The 19,640-nt window shown below is 37.7% G+C and overlaps 1 pseudogene across 1 annotated transcript; it reads right to left on the reverse strand.

Moving 5' to 3' along the window:
• Positions 1-1,473: 1,473 nt before the first annotated feature.
• LOC147506684 (autophagy-related protein 3-like) lies at positions 1,474-6,515 on the reverse strand (annotated as a pseudogene). Its single transcript, XR_015193862.1, has 9 exons — positions 5,954-6,515; positions 5,797-5,867; positions 5,589-5,705; positions 5,338-5,501; positions 4,426-4,511; positions 3,190-3,350; positions 2,924-3,015; positions 2,672-2,776; positions 1,474-2,174 (listed from the first exon to the last, which is right to left on the reverse strand). The product of XR_015193862.1 is annotated as an autophagy-related protein 3-like (transcript).
• Between the last annotated feature and the right edge of the window lie 13,125 nt (positions 6,516-19,640).

Below are 19,640 nucleotides of genomic sequence, written 5' to 3' on the forward strand. Positions count from 1 at the left end.
AGTTTTGCCTTAGTCCTTTTTATATAGGAGAGGGCAAGGTTTATAATTTTGTTCATGAGCTTTAGAAGCTATGTTTTGGGCCATTAAATCAGGCCCAAAACCTAATTACTTAAGTCCAAAAAGGATTTCTCTTGTGGAAATTACTGTAGAAGTCTTTTCGTCTATTTTCACTACTCTGATTGGATCAAAGCCTAGACCATTAGAAAGCTCTTTCCGAGTTGGTCGTTTTGACATATCGTAGGCCTAATTCCGAGGTCTGAGTCCAAAGATACGGCCTGCACGGAAGTTTTGTTGACTTTTATACTCTATTTCTACCCGCGTTGACTTTGACTAGGCTTTAAAAAGTGCTTTTTCTCCTTGAAACTTGGGCTTTAATCATAGAACTTCTTAGCAACCAACCTTTGCTAATTTCTCTTGCAAAAGTTACATATTTCTTCACATATTTGACTCTAATACTTGAAATATACAAAAGTACGTAAACAGTACTAACTCTTATTTATTATAAACATAATTGGTCTAAATGTAATATTATTAAGGGGTTAAAACTACAGTTTTTGGCTCTTATCAGTTTGCGTGGTAGCAAATTTCTTTGGTCTCAAGCAGCTGAGGAGAGTTTTCAAGTTCTCAAGACTAAACTAATTTCAGCATCGATTCTTAGACTTTCGGATTTCTCTTCTCCTTTAGAAGTGAGTATTGATGCTTCAAAAGTTGGTATTGGTGTAGTTCTTAGCCAGGGTGCTCATCCAGTTGCATATTTTAGTGAGAAGCTGACAAGTGTGAAACATAATTACAGTGTTTATGAGTTGGAGTTCTATGCAGTTGTTCAGACTCTCAAGCATTGGAGTCACTATTTGATCTACTCGGAGTTTATTTTATATTCTGACCATGATGTCCTCAAACACATTGGTAATCAGGATAATGTTAGTGCTAGACAATTGTGTTGGTTCAATTATTTGCAAGACTTTATTATTGTGTTACGTCACAAATCAGGAGTTCAAAACCATGTGGTTGATACACTTAGTAGGCATTCTTTATTATTGGTATCATTGTGCACTATTATATTGGGGTTTGATTCCTTCCATGCTCTTTATCTGACTAATGCCTATTTTGCTCCTACATTGAGTGCCATCCAGGAAGATCAGTTATCTGCCTTCTATTTATAGGACGGTTTTTTGTTTAGGGGTAAGCGCCTTTATGTTTCTGACAATAGCCTCCGTCTACATCTCCTTACTGATTTACATAATGAGGGACATTTTGGCTATGACAATAGCCTCTTTGTTTAAGCCCGGTTATGTTTACATAATGTTTACTTGACAGACTACTGATGTTGTCAATGTTACACAATTATTCTTCTGTGATATTTACCGTTTGCATGGCTTACCAGATTCCATTGTTTCTGATCGTGATACACTACACCATAACAGGCTATTTGCAACGGCAAAAAACCGTTGCTAATAATTTTCGCAACGCTTTTTAAGCGTTGCAAATATGGCGTGGGTAAAGTGTTGGAAATATTTGCAACGGTTAATAAGCGTTGCAAACAGAATTTTGCAACGGTTATTAACCGTTGCAAACAGAAATTTCCAACGCTTATTAACCGTTGCAGTCATGATTTGCAACACTTTTTATAACTAGTGCGTAGTCAAATTTAAAACCTTTGCAACGCTTTCTAAGCGTTAGTAATTTGTTAAAAATATTACCAACGGTTCTTAAGCGTTGCAAAATTGTTAGTTAATTTAAAAAAAAATTAATTTAAAAGTCGTTTGTAACGGTTATAAACCGTTGCTAATGTGTTGCTGATTAAAAAATAATAATTTCTCATATTTTGTAGCGAGACCATCTAAACCTACAAAAAATGAATGGCATCCACAATTTTGTGTCACTGAATACCCATAAAATTGAAAATTTAAATAACCTACAAAGAATTAAATTTAATAACATTTGAAATAACAAGAAAGAACATAAATCAAGGTGAGGCTTGACCGGTCTTTCCTCCCAGTAAAATAGGGTAGAACTACATGCCATGACAATGCAAATGGTCAAGACAGAAATCTGTATTCTCCTGCTTATACTTCCTTTAAGAAGAGCAACAGCTAGTCTTTTGTCCAACAGGTTGTCCTCGGATCTGAACAGTAGGAGGCCTAGCATTGTTCAACCCTGGTTGACTTGCCATTCTGGAAAGCAATTAGAAATTCATAATCATAAATATACAGAGACATTGTTACAAACAAATTTATGTGGCTATAATAGTATTATTTATCATTGAGGAAACACATGGTCGACTTAAAACACTTACTACCACACTTACTAGAACTGCAATGTGATTTATTTACATTGAATTAGTACTCCGAACAAGTAAATTCATCAACAAATTGAATTGTAAACAAAAACAACAGTTGACCATTTGCCATGATTATTGTCTACCACATCCCAGATTCCCAGGTCTCATCGGAAATATCATATGTCTACTTTGCTTGCAAGACCAGGATGGAGATCTTCTCAAAAGTCAATCATTTTTTTTTTCTAAGAAAAATAATTTTAAATTAATGAAAAATCCACAAAAGCATCGTATCTAGTAGTGAAACCCAAAACTCTGAGAATGAGTAATGTAGATTAGCCCTTCAGTTAAACATTCATCCTCAAATATAAAAATTCAAAGGAAAATAAGTACCTGGTTCTTGATCTCAGCAGCCATGGCCATAAAAGCTTGTTCTACATTTGTAGAACTTTTGGCACTAGTTTCCATGAATGGAATTCCAATTTCATCAGCAAAAGCCTAAACACGTATAAGAATAGATGTTATGGATGACTTCTTTACACTATTAATATTCTAAACTGCAGTCAATTTATTTGTTCAAGGTTGTTATTATACCATATGCTAACAAACGGCTCAATTTTACTGAAATAAGGAAGTCCAGTTTACCTGAATCAAGTAAGCTTCAATAACGCGTGAAGAAATGAGAGAATGGTTGTATCCCCTTGCATCAATAATTTCCAAATTGTTAATCTTGATGCCTGTTAGAAGATTTGCCAATAAGGAATACTGTTGGTGCCAGCAAAAAGTTCAAAATCAACACAAACAATGGAAAAACCATTGAAACTTAATTTTTATAATCATGTTGTACATGTGTTGCAACAAGCACACAACAAGAACACTAACAAACAGGTATATAGTTTTGAGAAAGAAACCTGGAACTACTCCAAGGTTAAAACCTTTGTGGCAGTATAATCCCATGAGCATGAGGGTGCTACTGATCAAGAGGGAGCTGATGCCGAACACGAGGGGGCTGCTGAGATTTCTAGTGCTGCCGAACATGAGAGGGCTGCTGAAGAACATGAGGGGGCTGCTGCTGAACATGAGAATTCAGTACAAACACGGGAATTCTAAAATAAGACAAATACAATTATAAGAAAATACTGATTTCTTTGAATTTATCCCAAGCATAAGAGATCTCGGACCTGCCATATAAGGTATTAGTCCACAATTCCATCATCTATGATGTTTTGCTCTTTTCATCTTCCCCGACTTAGATATTTCACATTCACTCAACTCCGAGATCCCCAACAAAATTGTGTTTGTTTCAGCTGAGATAATTCTGTCTAGTGTCTGTCTACTGATGAATTTTCTCAAACTATTGTTATATTGTTTCTCTGCTACTAGATTGTGAAGACCAACTCCTGATTATAATAGGACAAACAACACTCTAAATTTGGTTTCATATCTCTACATAGTTGTGGAGAAGGAAAAATATGTTACTCCAAAAGGAAGACTTCTCTGAAACTTCATTCCTCTGTCATAATTTAAGGGTCTTGGATGAAGAGAACTAAAGAGATCTCAAAGACCATTGGTATACGGCACATAGTTATGAAGTACAACTTTATCATGGAGGGAAAGTCATGGAAGCTGCAAAGTCAGTCAATCATATTAATTACTTTCAGGACTCTGCCTACAAAACAAAAGTTTCTATTTTCTGTAACTCGTGTACAGGTATGCATACAAATGCCAAACATGTTTGTCCTTCTACGTGTCTCAGATGAGAAATTTATGATTAGGACTGTCTCATATCCTAAGAATTTAAATAGTTATAATGGTTCAAGGCATCCTAACTCACAAGATACGATTTGCATAACGTGAAGAAGAACAAAACAACTAGATCAAAATCACAACGTAAAAGCAAATAGTCCAGGAGAAAGCAGATAGAGAAAATAAATACATAAATCCTCCAGAAGAAGACCTTGAGATATGATGCGACCTTAAACGAAGAAAAAGTAATATACAGAGTTGTACTGCCTTAAAATGATCGAATGAAATCAATTTGTGGATGTTTTTCAGGATAAAATTTGTAAAATTTTCACAATTCATAAACTTGGAGAGTTTAAACTACTAGCAAAACAGGTTAGTTATCCTCCCAAAAGATAACTTACGTGATGCTAACATCATATGTTCGCGTGCGGAGAATGTTGTCGTCATCAGGTTCATGAGCCACAAGATAGGTAGATTGAAAAGTTGCCTGCACCAATTAGAAAGCATGTGCTCAGAATATAAATTTTAAATGTTCATATCAGACACACAATCTTCAAAACTACCTCTTCAGCACACCCTATATACGTTCACCCACTTTTTCCTTTACGGGGGGAAAAGAATGAGTGCAATGTCAAAGGTCTTAATTAAGATATATAAGAATGTCCTCACTTTTCCTTGTTTTGTTTCTTTTAGTTAGGATCCCTTGGGCAATTGGTTATATATTGTTTGACATCTACAAGAATGGGACATCACAAGAACTGACCAGGAGTCTGGCACATCACACATCGATCTTACTAGGGGGCTTCTTGAAAAAGGATATCCTAAACTAGACCTGGCCTACACAAACATATTTCACTCTTTCAAACTAATTATTTTTATATATACAGCATTTCACATTGTCAGTATACATCAATCCAAATTCATAACTTCAAAGATACATCTCTACCTTATTTTCATTAATTGAGGTAAAGTATCAGCAAACAGTTCACTTAAAGTCGGTCACTGGAGACATTAGCATCAATAAACTCAGAACTTCTTAAAACTATTCAAACTCTACAAAAAAAATTCTCCGTTTAAATGTTCCAACATAGAGTTCTAGTGGAGGTTCAAAGAACGGGACAACAAAGTGAGGCTCATAACAGACATGAGCAGAGAGGAGAGTACATATACTCAAAAATATGGTCATGTGGTAAGTGGAATAACAAAAAGGTTCTGACAATCAACCCAATAATTAAACAAATCTATAACAAATATCACAACATATAGTAGGGTAACACACTTATCAACAGACATGTATAACAGGTATGACTTACCTCATCTGTCTCAATAAGGTTGTCGGGTTCTTCATACCCTAGGATGTCAGGTATATCTTCTTCTTCTTCACCACCAAAGTATGATGACATTGACTGAATGGTCTTGCTCTTACTAATTTCAAGAGTCTCCATGGACGGTAAATTCTCCTTGTCACATTTAGTTTCTAAATAAAAGAAAAAATACCATTCAGAAGTTCATACAATAAAGACATTGCATTTCCACAATATTTCACATCAACTTAAAAAAAAACCTTTTGGCTTCCCATGTGTTGCCAGCCAACCATCATTCTCTTCATTATCGATAAGAACTTCCCCTCGTGCAGCTTCATATTCTTCCTCTATAGATGCAACTCTTCATAAACAAGGCACTGAAACACAAGTGCCACGTATAACTACATGAGACCAGAGTCACACAATCATTATATTATATAGTATATACTAGTATAATTGTAAACTCACCGTTTCTAGTAATCAAATACTGCTTCTCAACTGGTAAGTAAGATTTCCTCTTGCTTGGCTCACCTGACTCCCTGTTGCAAGATAACATACCATTAGACAACGATGACGCGTGTGTAAATATCGATAAAAGTTAAAACTTTAGAGTGAAAAAATTTACCAGGACCACGTGGGGCATTTAGAAACGAGATTATCACCAGCGATGATAAATTCAGCGATGATGAGAACACCTTTTTCTTTGAATGCTGATACTGTACGAGGACCTGTTATCCTTTCTACTGTTCCTTTAAAAGCTTCGTGAATCTTTTGCGTTAATACCATCTCTTCTTCGGTTGTTGAAATTCGGAACAGGATCGATTGATTCATTGATTGCGGAGTGCAAAACACGGAAGAGAGTTTAGGAAAATTAGTTTTGAGGAGCGGATGATTTTAGGGATCTTGAAATTGAAATGCGGCGGTGAGAGAGAGGAGAGAGAGAGAGAAAGAAAGTTATGTTTTATATTTCGATTTTTTTGGTTTCCCTATTTCGCGAAATTTTCAAGTTATTAATTTGTAACACTTTTCCAACGCTTTTGAAACGTTAGCAATTAATTCCGGAAATTCACTCAAATAAAGCAACGCTTTACAACATTGCCAACGCTTATTTAACGTTGGAAACTTACTAACGGTAAATAACCGTTGCAAATCAAAAAAGGTGTGTGTTGCAAATATCCTATTATGGTGTAGTGATACTCGCTTTCTTAGTCACTTTTGGTGTTCTTTCTGGAAACTGTTGCATACTGATTTGGAATTTATTAGTGTCTATCATCCACAGACTAATGGATGTCGAGGTCGTTAACCATTCTCTAGCTATGTAAATGATTGCATAGTTTGGTTGGTACTAAGGTGAAACAGTGTGACTCTCACCTCGCACAGGCCAAGTTTGCTTTTAACCAGTCAATTAATTGGAGTTTTGGGTTTAGTCTTTTCCATGTTCTCTATGGGTTCAATCATCGGGTTGCTGTTATTCTAGCGGACTTATACCTGGCTTACAACCTGTTCATGTTACTGCTTCTGAGTTGGTTCAACACTTTCAGGATATTCATATTGGTGTTCATACTAATCTCTTAGAATATAATGTTAAGTACAAGGCTGCTACTGATTGGCATCGCAAACATGTCGAGTTTAAGGTTGGTGACTTTGTTTGGGCGGTGCTCACTAAGGATCGTTTTCCAGTTGGTGAATACAATAAGATGAAACATCGCAAGATTGGTCCTCTTGAAGTGGTTGAGAAGATCAACTTCAATGCCTATTGTCTACGTTTGCTTAGTCATATCCGGACTTTGAATTTTTTCAATGTCAAACATCTCCTTCCATTCTTTGGTGACTCTTCTAACGATGAGGATGACTCAAATTTGAAGACGAATTCCTTCTATCCAGGGGGGAAATGATGCATTACATGCTATATATAGCAAATGGTTTCATGGACGCTTGTGATCATGCATCAAAGGCTTAGTTGTTGTTTAGTGGAAGATAGGGGCGGGTGCCCTCATTCCCAGTTCAAATAAGGGGCGTGCGCCCTCTAGTGGATTTTATTACGTGTTTATTTCCTTCGGTAGTTTTGGGCCCTTGTTTTGGTCCATATTTTCGGGTCTGTTTTAGGTCACCTATATAAGGCTAAGTGTAGGGTTTTGAGAGACACTTCTTGATTATTATTCTTCATTCAATCAACTCTTGGTTAAATATTGATTATTTATTATCTTTTCTTGGTTAAAGGAGAGATATTTGGATTGTTTGTGAGCTAATGTTCTTAGTCATACATTAGAGACCCAAGTAATTTCAGCTAACACATGAGCAAGAGATCGATACTCAACCTCAGCACTGGAACGTGAAACGGTATAGTAGGTTGCTTCTTTGCAGTCCAAGAAACCAAGGTGGAGCCGAAGACTCAAAAACCAATGGTGGAGCGACGAGAATCAGGACACCCTGCCTAATCAGTATCAGAATAGGCACGAATCGCCAGGGGACCGGAGTAGAAGAACAACGAATCAGTAAGCCACACTCTAAAGAACTCCTAAGGTATCGGAGAATACGCTTGGCTGCAATCAAGTGATGAAGAGTAGGTGGAGCACTCATAAACTGGGCAACGTGATGAACTACATATTGTCACACCCCGAGACCCAACACACATCCCGAGGACGAGGAGTGAATCTCGAGGCCGACACCATCCCAATTCTAACGAAATTTCGACAGAGTTTCCTTTGTTTAATCGACATTTCATATACAAAAAACCTGTCATAACCCCTGGACATCCCATAATTCATCCTTCCAACCATATATACATCCAACAACCATATATACTACTCTTAACTTTAGCTACTACAGGGATATGACGGTATATCTACAAGACAAGGAGAACCGTTGCCAAATACATCTATTATTACATCAAAATGACCTAGCTCTCTATATATACAACAAAAGAAACTAGTCTCTCTCTATACAACCAAAAGAAAAGAGCTATGCTCTCTATATACAACAAAAGAATAAACTAGACTATCTCTATACAACCCAAAATATGAACTTGACTCTGTCCCTCGTCAAGCATAAGGGAATCCTCCCAAATCCCCATAACCATCATCGCTAGGGTTAGAAAAAGCCTCCTCCGCGAACCGCTCAAATGCCCGAAATGTTAAGTAGGATGAGAAACAACTATGCCCAGTAGAAACGCACATAACCAATAAATAGTCTATTTATAGAAAACATTTAAAACATGCAGGGTTTCCATAAAAGTATTCAAATATCGTGATTATATACATACATCACTAACTAGGAGAAATCATTTCGACATGCTTCGTTAATATTCAAAATATAGTTTTTACAATCATCATACAACTATTGTGGCCACTGCATCCTATTAGAATGGTGAGGGTACGACTGGTACTCAGCCCCAGTCACAGGCATATCTCAGTTCAACACTTTCCAGTGTGAATCATGCACCGTTGTTTTCTTGATTTTACCGGCAGGGAGCTGAAATGCCGTTGTCATGTTCGTACACACAAAATCCCCAAAGCTTTTAGGGCTCAGGTGGGCCCTGTGACCACGACCCCATACGGGCTATCACCTAACTTACGGTGGTCAACCGTTCGACGACTGCAGACTGCTCATGATCCTGACACACATCCAGGAGTGGACTAAACTCTAACTCCTCGCGTCTAAACCTCATCGAGGTAGCATGTAACCTCACACAAGCTAATCACCATACAGCGTGACACGTACAACCATGGTTATCTAGAAAAGTAGAAAAGGAATTCCCGGACTACATCCTGTGATGCATCCCTTTAAAGGTGGCCCACCACCTCGAAAGGTGTACCCCACAGTTGGAATCCTAGAGCGAACTGCCGTCTCCGGAATGCGACAACAGTTCCTTCTTTATAGGAATTCACCAATTCTTTTCCAAATCCCCTTGTGATAAGCATATATATATATATATATATATATATATATATATATATATATACTCGTATTAGCGGTTATTTCAAAATACTATAATTACATATTTAGTTTTCCTTTTAAACTGTTGATTCTGTAGGTGTGAGTTCCTGGATTTCCCACCATCAAGTAAAAGCAACCTATGACTCCCAAACGGGCTAGTCATAGTAAATAACAACCGATGATTCCCAAACGGCGAATCATCGTAAATAACAACAACCATCCCGAGAACAATCCAGAACCTCACACCTAGTTACAAACAACCGGGTAATCCTTACCCGCATTACAAAATCCATCTCTCTGTCTCCTTACTGAGACAAGAGACGAGAACCCTTCCCAAAACCAGTTTTACTCTTTTAACCAAGAAAATAAATCCCCACTACCCCCCGATTTCAAAACTCATTTTTCACACAAAAAGCTATCCGTATATTTAGTTTATATCGCGGAAAAATACAAATGCAAAACATGAATACCATATATACATGCATGGTTGATACGCAAACTATCTCTTAACAATTTTACCAAATCAAATCATGCATGAAAATAAGCATGCTATATATTGGTATGTAGGTTCCTACCTTAGCAAGTTCCGTTCTCCTCAAGCCCACTTAACCGAATGAAGTCCACTTAACCAAATCCACTCGAATTCACTCCTATAACATCAGATGTATACGTCAGTCGTTAGAGTTTATCAAACTAACGAGGAAATTCTTATCTACGAAAGTCGAGAAGAATCTCGACGTTAAGAATTTGGTTTTGTAGATAGCATCAAAACCAAATTCTTTCTCAACGTTAATAATACTAACGTTGAATATTACTAAGTAGGTTGAATAATACTAACGTTGAATATTACTAACGTGAATAATAATGCTAACGTTGATAATACTAACGTTAATAATACTAACGTTGAATATTACTAACGTTGAATATTACTAACGTTACTAATAATGCTAACGTTGATAATACTAACGTTAATAATACTAACGTTGAATATTGTAGATAGCGTAGTAATTCTTTCTCGACGTTAATAATACTAAGTGGGTGTTCTTTCTCACTCACTCGATACTCAACGTGATCTTAAACAAGTGTGAACTAGCATCAATGCTCTAAAATAGATTGAATATTTATAATTCTTACCGAGTCAGCAAGAATAGCTCCTTAGCTTGCTTCTCCACCAAATTTCGCTCACTCTAGCTTCTCCAAACTGTTACTGCCGAAATCCAACAACCCCAATTCAATTAATTACAATCAATACCTCCCCAATTCAATTAATTATATCAATACACCCCCCAATTCACTTAGTTTTCCTCAATATATCCAATTCCATCAAAATTTAAATCTAATTATCTAATTGAGATGAAATCACACTCACCTTTCTCTGCGATCCGACGAAATTCCAATAATTTTTGCATCTCCACACTTGAATTCACGGTTTCTAAGTATTGGGTGCGAGAAATTTGGGTTTGGGTCGATTGAATTTGGGAGAATGAGTTTTCTCTCTCCTAGGTTTTCAAGAGGTGGACGAATTGAGAGAATTTGGGGCGAAAAATATTTCGTGCGATTTGGTGTTTGTTTGGTTTGGGCCGATTTTTTTTTGTTTTAAGTTATTAAGGCCCAAGCCCAATATATCCCAATTAGGCTTAAGGTCCTAATTCCCTCCTAACCACTGACTCATTTGACTTCGCGTCGTGATTATTTTTTTCCGGCCCCCCGGCTTAAATTTAATTTCCTACATTCTATCCCAATCGCGATGCTATAACGATGACCCACTCATGCGTGTAAGCCAACTCATTCGTACCGAACGCTAGAAGCCGCTAACCGGCATTTTGTCAAATTTTCGCATATGGGTCGCTTACCTAACGTGACTTATGAGTCGGAGTTAAGTTTCAGTAAGTTACGTACGTTTGAAATATAAACCCGACGACCAATTTATATAAACGACCCTAGATTTGATATGAAATTTACAAAAATACCCTTAACGAGAATTTGAGTCTTTACACATATGCAATGTCAGGGCGAGTGAAAGCCAAATACTGAAGAGAGCCAACAAGCTAACAATACTCAGTCGCATCAGGTAAGGGATCTCCGCTCGAGACAGAGAGCTGAGACTTGGCACACACAGGGGTGCCACAAGGTTTATATTCGATCATAGAATAACACCGGAGTAGATCAACGATGTATTGGTCTGTGATAGATGGAGACTAGTGGAAGTGGAGGTAATCTTAATACCTAAGAAGTGTGAGAGAGAGCCAAGGTCCTTAATCTCAAATTTTGCTCCAAGAATAGAGATAAAAGAGGATAGTATAATGGAACAATTCCAGTCAGAATAATGCTATCAACATACAGTAATAGAACCATTATCTCTGATGAACAACAAAAACAAACGTAGCCAGATTTGCACTACACGGCTCTGAAGAAACCCATAATGAATAAGAAATGTGTTGAGATGCTGAAACCAAGCTCAAGGGACCTGCTTAAGACCATAAATAAATTTATGAAGCTAACATACATGATCAGGACGAGCAGGATCAATAAAGTCAGGGGGCTGACTCATATAAACCGTATCATCAAGAAAGCCATGGAGAAATGCATTCTTGACATCCAACTGTCGCAATGACCAACCATAAGATACAACAAGGCGCGCTCAAGATTGTCCAAATAGTAGTGTGTTTCACCACTGGACTGAATGTCTCGCCATAGTTAATGCCAGCTTGTTGATGAAAGCTTTTAGCCACTAACCGAGCCTTAGGTCGCTTAATAGATCCATCCAATTTTAGCTTTAGTTTAAAGACCCATTTGTTTGGAACAATATGATGATCTCTGGGAGGAGGGACAAGAGTCCATGTCTTGTTTTTAAGAAAAGTATTAAATTCATCTGTCATTGCCTGACACCATACATGAAACCGAATAGTGGGTTCCTTAGTGGATGAGGTAAGCTGGGAAGCTAGAGGAAGAGGGTACTAAACGGTACCATCAGTGCAAACTTTAATTTAGGTCAGTGAATGTCATCCCTGTGACAAGCGACCATAGTATGTCCCATGGGAGGAGGCCCAGACCCTGGATCAGAAGAGTACCCATCTGTAGTGGTGATGGACAACTGTGAAGAGCGTGAATCAGTAGCCAGAGAAGAATTACCAGGCTTAGAAGAGATTGGCGGTGGTGCAGTCACTGTAGGAAGATCATGAGCAATCATCGCCCCGCATAGCAAATCAACGTAACAATATGATTAGTCACTGTAGGGGGACCAATAGCAAGAGTGCTTAAGGAAACCTGTTAAGAAGACTGTACAATGGCTGGATTAAGTACTGGAAGTAGAACCCAATCTGTAGGAGCAGTAAAAAAACCCGAAGGCGAAGACGACTGAAAAGGAAAAGTCTACTCATCAAAGCGGACTTGCTGAGATATGTATACTCTGCCATTATAGCGGTCAAAGCACTTGTACCCCTTGTGTGCTGCATGGTGTAACCTAAAAAGACACACTCAGTAGTTCTTGGCAAAAGTTTGTTTGTCATATAAGCTCCTAAGTGTGGATAACATGCACAACCGAAAACACATAACTCAGAGTAAGAAGGGGACTTCTCATAGAGGCTGGAATAAGGTGATGACCACTGAAGAATAGGAGACGGGAGATGGTTAATAAGACAGGCAACATCGGAAACAACACCAACCCAATAAGTCAAAGGAACATGACTAGTGAATAAGAGAGTATGAACCATGTTAGCGATGTGGCGATGTTTTCTTTCTGCCAAACCATTAGGTTCGGCGAGTGTGAACAATTAAGAAAAACAATGATGAATGTCAAGGGATGAGCATAGTTGCTTGAAATTACCATTATCAAATTCCCTCCCTCCATCACTCTGGAAATTTTGAAGTATAGAGGATAACTGAGTTTTGATATAAGCAAGGAAAATTTTAAAATGACTAAACACCTCGGATTTACGTTTCATAAAATATAACCTAACAAAACGTGTAAAGTCATCAATAAATAAAACATAGTACTTGTAGCCAAAATGTGACACGGTAGGAGATTGCTAAACATCAGAGTGGACAAGAATAAAAGGTGAAACAATACTTATTATATCGTTAGAAATTTTAAACTTGAGGTGTGTGGATTTACCCATGGCGCAACCTTTACAGAAAGACTGCTTATACTTGAACTCGGATGACAATAATTTATTCAACCCTAAAAAAGACATAACTTTGCTAGACGGGTGTCCTAACCTACTATGCCACAATGACGAAGATTGGTGAGACGCATATAAAGTTTGGAATCGAAGCGGAAGCTAAGGTAGTTTGTAGAGACCATCTTTATATTGGCCTTGAAAGAGGACACCACCATTAGATTTATCAAAGACATAGAAGTGGTGGGAATTGAATCAAATGCACACAAGACATTATTATCATGACAAAACTGAGCAATAGATAATAAGTTTTTGCGTATAGAAGGAATAACATAAACATTGTTAAGACGAAACTGGGAGGAGCCAATAGGAAGTGTCATATTACCCGTGTAAGTAATAGGGAACTGGTCACCATTGCCAAGAAGTACAGAGCCAGATCCAATGTATGGTGTATGCCGGTGAAGATAGTCCGGATTATTGCCAATCATACGAGTAGAAACACCTGTATCCAAAAAATAATCATGATCATAGGACTGTTGCGGAGTATACCCCGACCGATTAACAGAAGAATCCCAATATCCCTTACATGATTTGCGGAAGGGACATCGGGAGAATTTGTCAATGGTTCTCTTCATTGGATAGCATTGAAATCTGCATGACCGTATCATTATACCTTAGTCATTGCATTTGACATAGGCGATGAGGAGTTTAGAAAGGTGCCATTACCAAGAAGGCAACTTCAAGAGGAGTGTCACAGAATTGGGAGGGCAACTTTGTATAGTTTCAATTATGAATGGAAAGCTCAGGCATGTGTGATGAAGTATTACAGAGTGAGGGAGTCTTGGAGCATTCTGTTTAACATTGCGAAATATACCTATAGTACTTGAGTCTTGAAACCTTTATGCTTAAAAAAGAATGGTCAGATTCTTTTGGTGAAGGATTGGGATGGCAAGTTTATTAGCTATGATCAGAAAACTTGTAAACAAAATATCTTTTGGCCAAAGGCATTCCGAAATGTGTATAAAGCAAGAACATACTTGGAAAACTTTGTGGGATTTGGTGTTAATGAGTGATATGTAGAGAAAAAGGGAGAAAAAAGGGTTGTTGCGGTTTTTTTTCGTTTCTTAGCCAAAATTTTGGGTCGTGAGAAAAGAAAAGTTACTATACTTTTCTCGGAAAATTTTTGTCAGGCGCGCCCACGCTTCACCGCATCTGCATAGCATTCGACAGTTTTGGAACAGTATAAAAATAAGTTTTTTCTCTAAAAACTTAATTAACCTAACCAAAACCAATAAATAAATAAATAAATAAAATAAATAAATAAAAAATTGTAAGAGAGAATTCTTAGTGAGTTGAGTGTTCATTCTTTGTAAGTGAATTGAGAACTCTTGTAATCTGTTACTCTGGACATCTAGTAAAGCTTGGAACTTGCCGGTGGACGTAGGCACATTGCCAAACCACGTTATATCCGTGTCTTGTGGTTTGTTTTCTTTTGTATTAGTCTCTTTACTTTATATGTTAGTTAATTGATATTGAGAAGTGTTGGGATAATATTTGGAGGGTGTTGAAGTCTTGTCTAGAAAAAAAAGATCAAACCTTGTGTAGGGTTGATCTATTTGGAGTGAATAGCATTGATTCCGCAATTAGTTATTGACAACACTTTAGATATTGATAGTGTCTCTAGTCTCTACATTATAGATAGTAGTTAAGCAAGTATTGGGTATTGTGAACCTGAAATCTAATAATCCCACATGGGAGAAGAAATGAGTTCATCGTGGGTTGATAAAGTGGGACGATCACTAACTAGTACCGAGGCCTTTCCGGATAAAACCCCACACCCATGGCCAAAATGTGGCCCAAGCTCAATGGGTAGTTAAGTGGGGGACAATATCGGTACTAGTTATCCCATGGGCATAGAAGCCCAGGCCTGGTAAGTGTGCCCAGGTCCTATCAAATGGTATCAGAACCGATGGTTCAGCTGAGACAAATGGCATAGATCATGTAGAATTTGAAGACGAAGTCATTAAAGGTGGAGCTGCCAAGATGGCGAACTCAAAGGAGTTGCTTAACGGTTAGCCGCCCCCATATTACTATGGCACTCTTGGAAGTCATGGATGCTCGAGAGAATGTACCCCGAGTGACATCGAGTGATTTTCGAGGTGGAGCTTGTCCTCTCGACACCTACAAAACTCTGGCATGATATCGTGCATGGTGATGAACAAGTGAAGATCCTTGGATTTCGGTTCAAGGTGGAGATTGTTGGGTATTATGAACCTGAAATCTAATAGTCCCACATGGGAGAAGAAATTAGTTCATCGTGGGTTGATGTAACGGATGATTTTTAAAATACGCTTTTATCTATTTAATTAATTATTTATTTATTTATTTTCAAAATTCATCGGATTGATCGATATCGTGGGCCGGTTTTGGGGCCCAAGTTCAGCATTGGCTTGGGTTTCGACCCAAGTATATAAACACATTGTTCGGAAAATAGGGTTCGAGAAAAATAAAATAATAAAAATGGAGGCAAGATGAAAGTTTTCCGAGGGCATGGAAGCTAACTCGAGAAATTAACTAGGAGCCATGCTCATAAATGAGTAGCTATTTTGCTATTTCACGGATTATAGTTTTCCGGGTAACGGGCGATCCGGTTAAAAGTTTCTTTTATGTTTTCGGTTCATTTTATGTTATTGTCGCTTTATACCGTGGTTGTTAAAAATATATTGGTTAAACCAGTATTTTTGAAACACCGCTGAACCGAAGCTCGTTAATGGCGGCGGCGAGCCAAACCAAACAAATGGTTAAGGGGACCCCTATCGATAATGATTTGGACGGGTTGGTATACGCTTGGAAGCCGTTAGATAGTAAATCTATTGGTTGATTAAGGGTGGACGTCGGGATGGATAATTGGGAACTGTTGGAGCTTTGTAGAGACGTTAATGGCGCCAATACAAAAGAATGAAATCCTCCCCGCTTTGATATTGTTTGAACTTTTCTTTGTGGTTTGGGTGTTGGTGGATGGAGGATTGGTGGTGGTGGAAGGTCGAGTGGGGGTAAGTGAAGCCTGAGGGAGGCGTTAATGGCGCATCGCCATTCTGACTTGGGGTTTATCGTTTTTAACAATTGTTTGAACTATGTTTGGTTATTGGTTGGTTAGTGGTGGTTGAGAGTTGTGTGGGGTTTTAATTAGCTTGAGCTTGGAACAAGCCTGATGGAGGCCAGTACTAATTCATCTAGATTTAGGAATAGTTTTCTATTTTATTGTATGATTTGGAGTTTTGCCTTTGTTAAAGTTGGTTGGTTTGGATGGGGAGTCGAACCGACCGGATGAAAAACATGAGATGATGGTGGCGGACTGATTTGGTGGCTGACGAAGTGGAAGAATGGTGAAGAAGATGACACCGCTCATCTTAGTTGGGCTTAACCCGGTCTGTTTCTCTTGGACTTTGCCCGCTGGTTTTGTTTGGGCCGGTTTAGGTTGTTGGGCCGAAATGTTTTATTATTTCTGCTTATTTCAATGGTGGTTGGACCAAATTTCAAAAAGTTTAAGTGTTAGTTGTGGGCGAAGTTCTATTCCGGATTTGGGCCAAACTAATTAGTTGTTAATCTAACTCGATTCATTTTAGTTTGGGCCTAAACACTAGAGTTAGTTATTGGCCTAGGATAAATCCTTTGTTTCACCACATATTAAGTTGTGGACCAGCTTTAAGTTAAGTTTTGACAGTTTTCTTTGTTTGTTTTCAGAAGTAACTCATTTGTGTTTTGGGCCAATTTCTAATATTGTACAGCAAGAAAACATTGGACTTAAAAATAGATCTTTCCGGTCTTTACATGTTTAGACTTTCGGGTTTTAAGGTTTGAAGTAGGTCCGAATCCTTTACCTTAGCCATGAACCATGGCTATGACCCTTAACCCGCTTGAACACTTTCAAAACAGCATTTGACTTTGACCAGATATTGTTTGACTTTGACCATGACATGTTGAGTTTGACCTTGACCATGATGTGTTGACCTTTGACCTTTGACCAGGACATATTGACTTTGACTTTGACTATGACATGTTGAATTTGACCTTGACCATGATGTGTTGACCTTTGACCGCTAACTTTGATCCATTTGACCGCCGACTTTGACCGTTGATCGTGAATGTTGACTTTTCCATTTTTCATATGTTTGTTTATATGGATATATATAGTAATAAAATATTGTCGATATTGTATAACTTGGTTGGTCATTATCTAATTTAGATTTGACGCGAGTAAAGTGTGTAAAAGCGTATACATATCGGGCTTTGATTGTGGATCATGGATCGGTTTTTAATTGTCTTTGATTATATGTTGTAAATTGTATGGACAAATCAAATGTTGAAATGTCACAAAAGCCGATATAAATTTAATAGTTGTCATTATCTAATTAAGATTTGACGCCTGATATTATGACACTATGTAATATGTTGGGATATATATATTGAATGCAATAGTTTTGGAGACATAGATGTATAAAAAGCTTTATTATTTTGTATGTGAGATGCTACTATGAGGTAGTATAATATGTGTGGATATTTTCCCACTGTTTGTGGCGTAGTCAATAATATATATGGCACGTGAAATAATAAAAGTGGTTACGAGATATAATTGAGATATTTCTAAATAGTGTGGCTTAGTGCAATAAGGTAATTTGACCGCATTATGATATAGTGGAATTATTATGAGTCATAGATGGATGACACCACAATAAATTACGAAACGAAAAACCATTAGAACCCGACTACCACAACTCATGTGGATCCGGCCTGTAAGCAATGGATTTAATATATAAGATGTTGATATATAAGATGTTGTATATATATTTAGATGTTGATTGACCCATGTGTCAAATTCGAAATTTAATAATAGTGGCTTATATATAAGATGTTGATATATAAGATGTTGTATATATATGAGATGTTGATTGACCCATGTGTTGGGCAATCAGTGATTTAATAGTGGTTTTTGATTATTCCGTTCGCGAAATATTGAACGAGATTGGATATTTTATGCCTAATAGGGGCATTACTTATATAATGGCTTTCCGTGTGAGGATTTACCGGTGTCGCGCATCCCGCCAGTCGGGTGGTTACGCATGAGTGGTACATTATATAAGGGGGGCATGTGGATGTACATGTTCTGGCGTTGGGTAGCGATTGTGGTAGCCAGTAAACTAGGTAAGACATAGATACGACGCGGATTTTAGGGGGACACAAAAAGAAAGCCCGAAATAATCTAATTATGGTAATATGTTTGGTTGGTTATTTGTTTAGTTAGAACCTAAGCTACTCGATGGAGGAACTACATCCCTTATTTATGATGCGATAGTTTGTTGTGTGGTTAGTGGGAAGTTAAGGAGCCTTCGATTAGGAACCGCTTTGCCTTAATTATTATATTTGAGTATGTTATATTAGTCGCTGAAAGTTAAGGCTTCGGTGGAGGAACTAATCGGCCATGGATTATGTATATATTTGTATAAGTATATGTTGTTTTTAGAGCTACTCACACCAAATTTTATAATCTTGACCCGATTTGCATGTTTGCTTATCCAACATGTTCATTCAATGAACATAGTTGATAAGTTTTGATGATTTAGTGTTGAAGAAGAAAAGTGGTTGCCGCCAGGTTTTGCATTAGCATTGCATCCCGTGATTTGTTTTGTTTTCCTCGAGGTGATATAGAATTTCACCTAGACAATGTTTTTTGTATTTCATTTGTAAATTTTATTAAAGAGTTATTGAAATGAGAGTTGTAACCTAATCTTATTTGTGAATCTTTGTCATGAAGAAGACTTTTGTTTAAGTTAAAAATTTTATGGGTTTTTATTATCCGCATATTTAAACCGCTTATGGGTTTTGGGAGTTGGAGTCGTCACACACCCCTGGAGATCGAAGAGTCGGGAACAAATAATGTTTTTCCGAATTCTGTCGAAATTCGGAGTGTGACAGTTGATAAAATGGGAAGATCACTAACTAGTACAAAGGCCTTTTATGATAAAACCACACACCCATGGCCAAAATGTGGCCCAAGCTCAATGGATGGTTAAGTGGAGGACAATATCGGTACTAGTTATTCCATGAGCATAGAAGCCTAGGCCTGGGCCTTTTCTGATAAAACTCCACACCCATGGCCAAAATGTGGCCCAAGCTCAATGGATGGTTAAGTAGGGGACAATATCGATACTAGTTATCCCATAGGCATAGAAGCCCAGGCCTGGGCCTTTTCTGATAAAA

This window comes from Coptis chinensis, chromosome 4 (assembly GCF_015680905.1).
Source record: "Coptis chinensis isolate HL-2020 chromosome 4, ASM1568090v1, whole genome shotgun sequence".
Lineage (NCBI taxonomy): Eukaryota > Viridiplantae > Streptophyta > Magnoliopsida > Ranunculales > Ranunculaceae > Coptis > Coptis chinensis.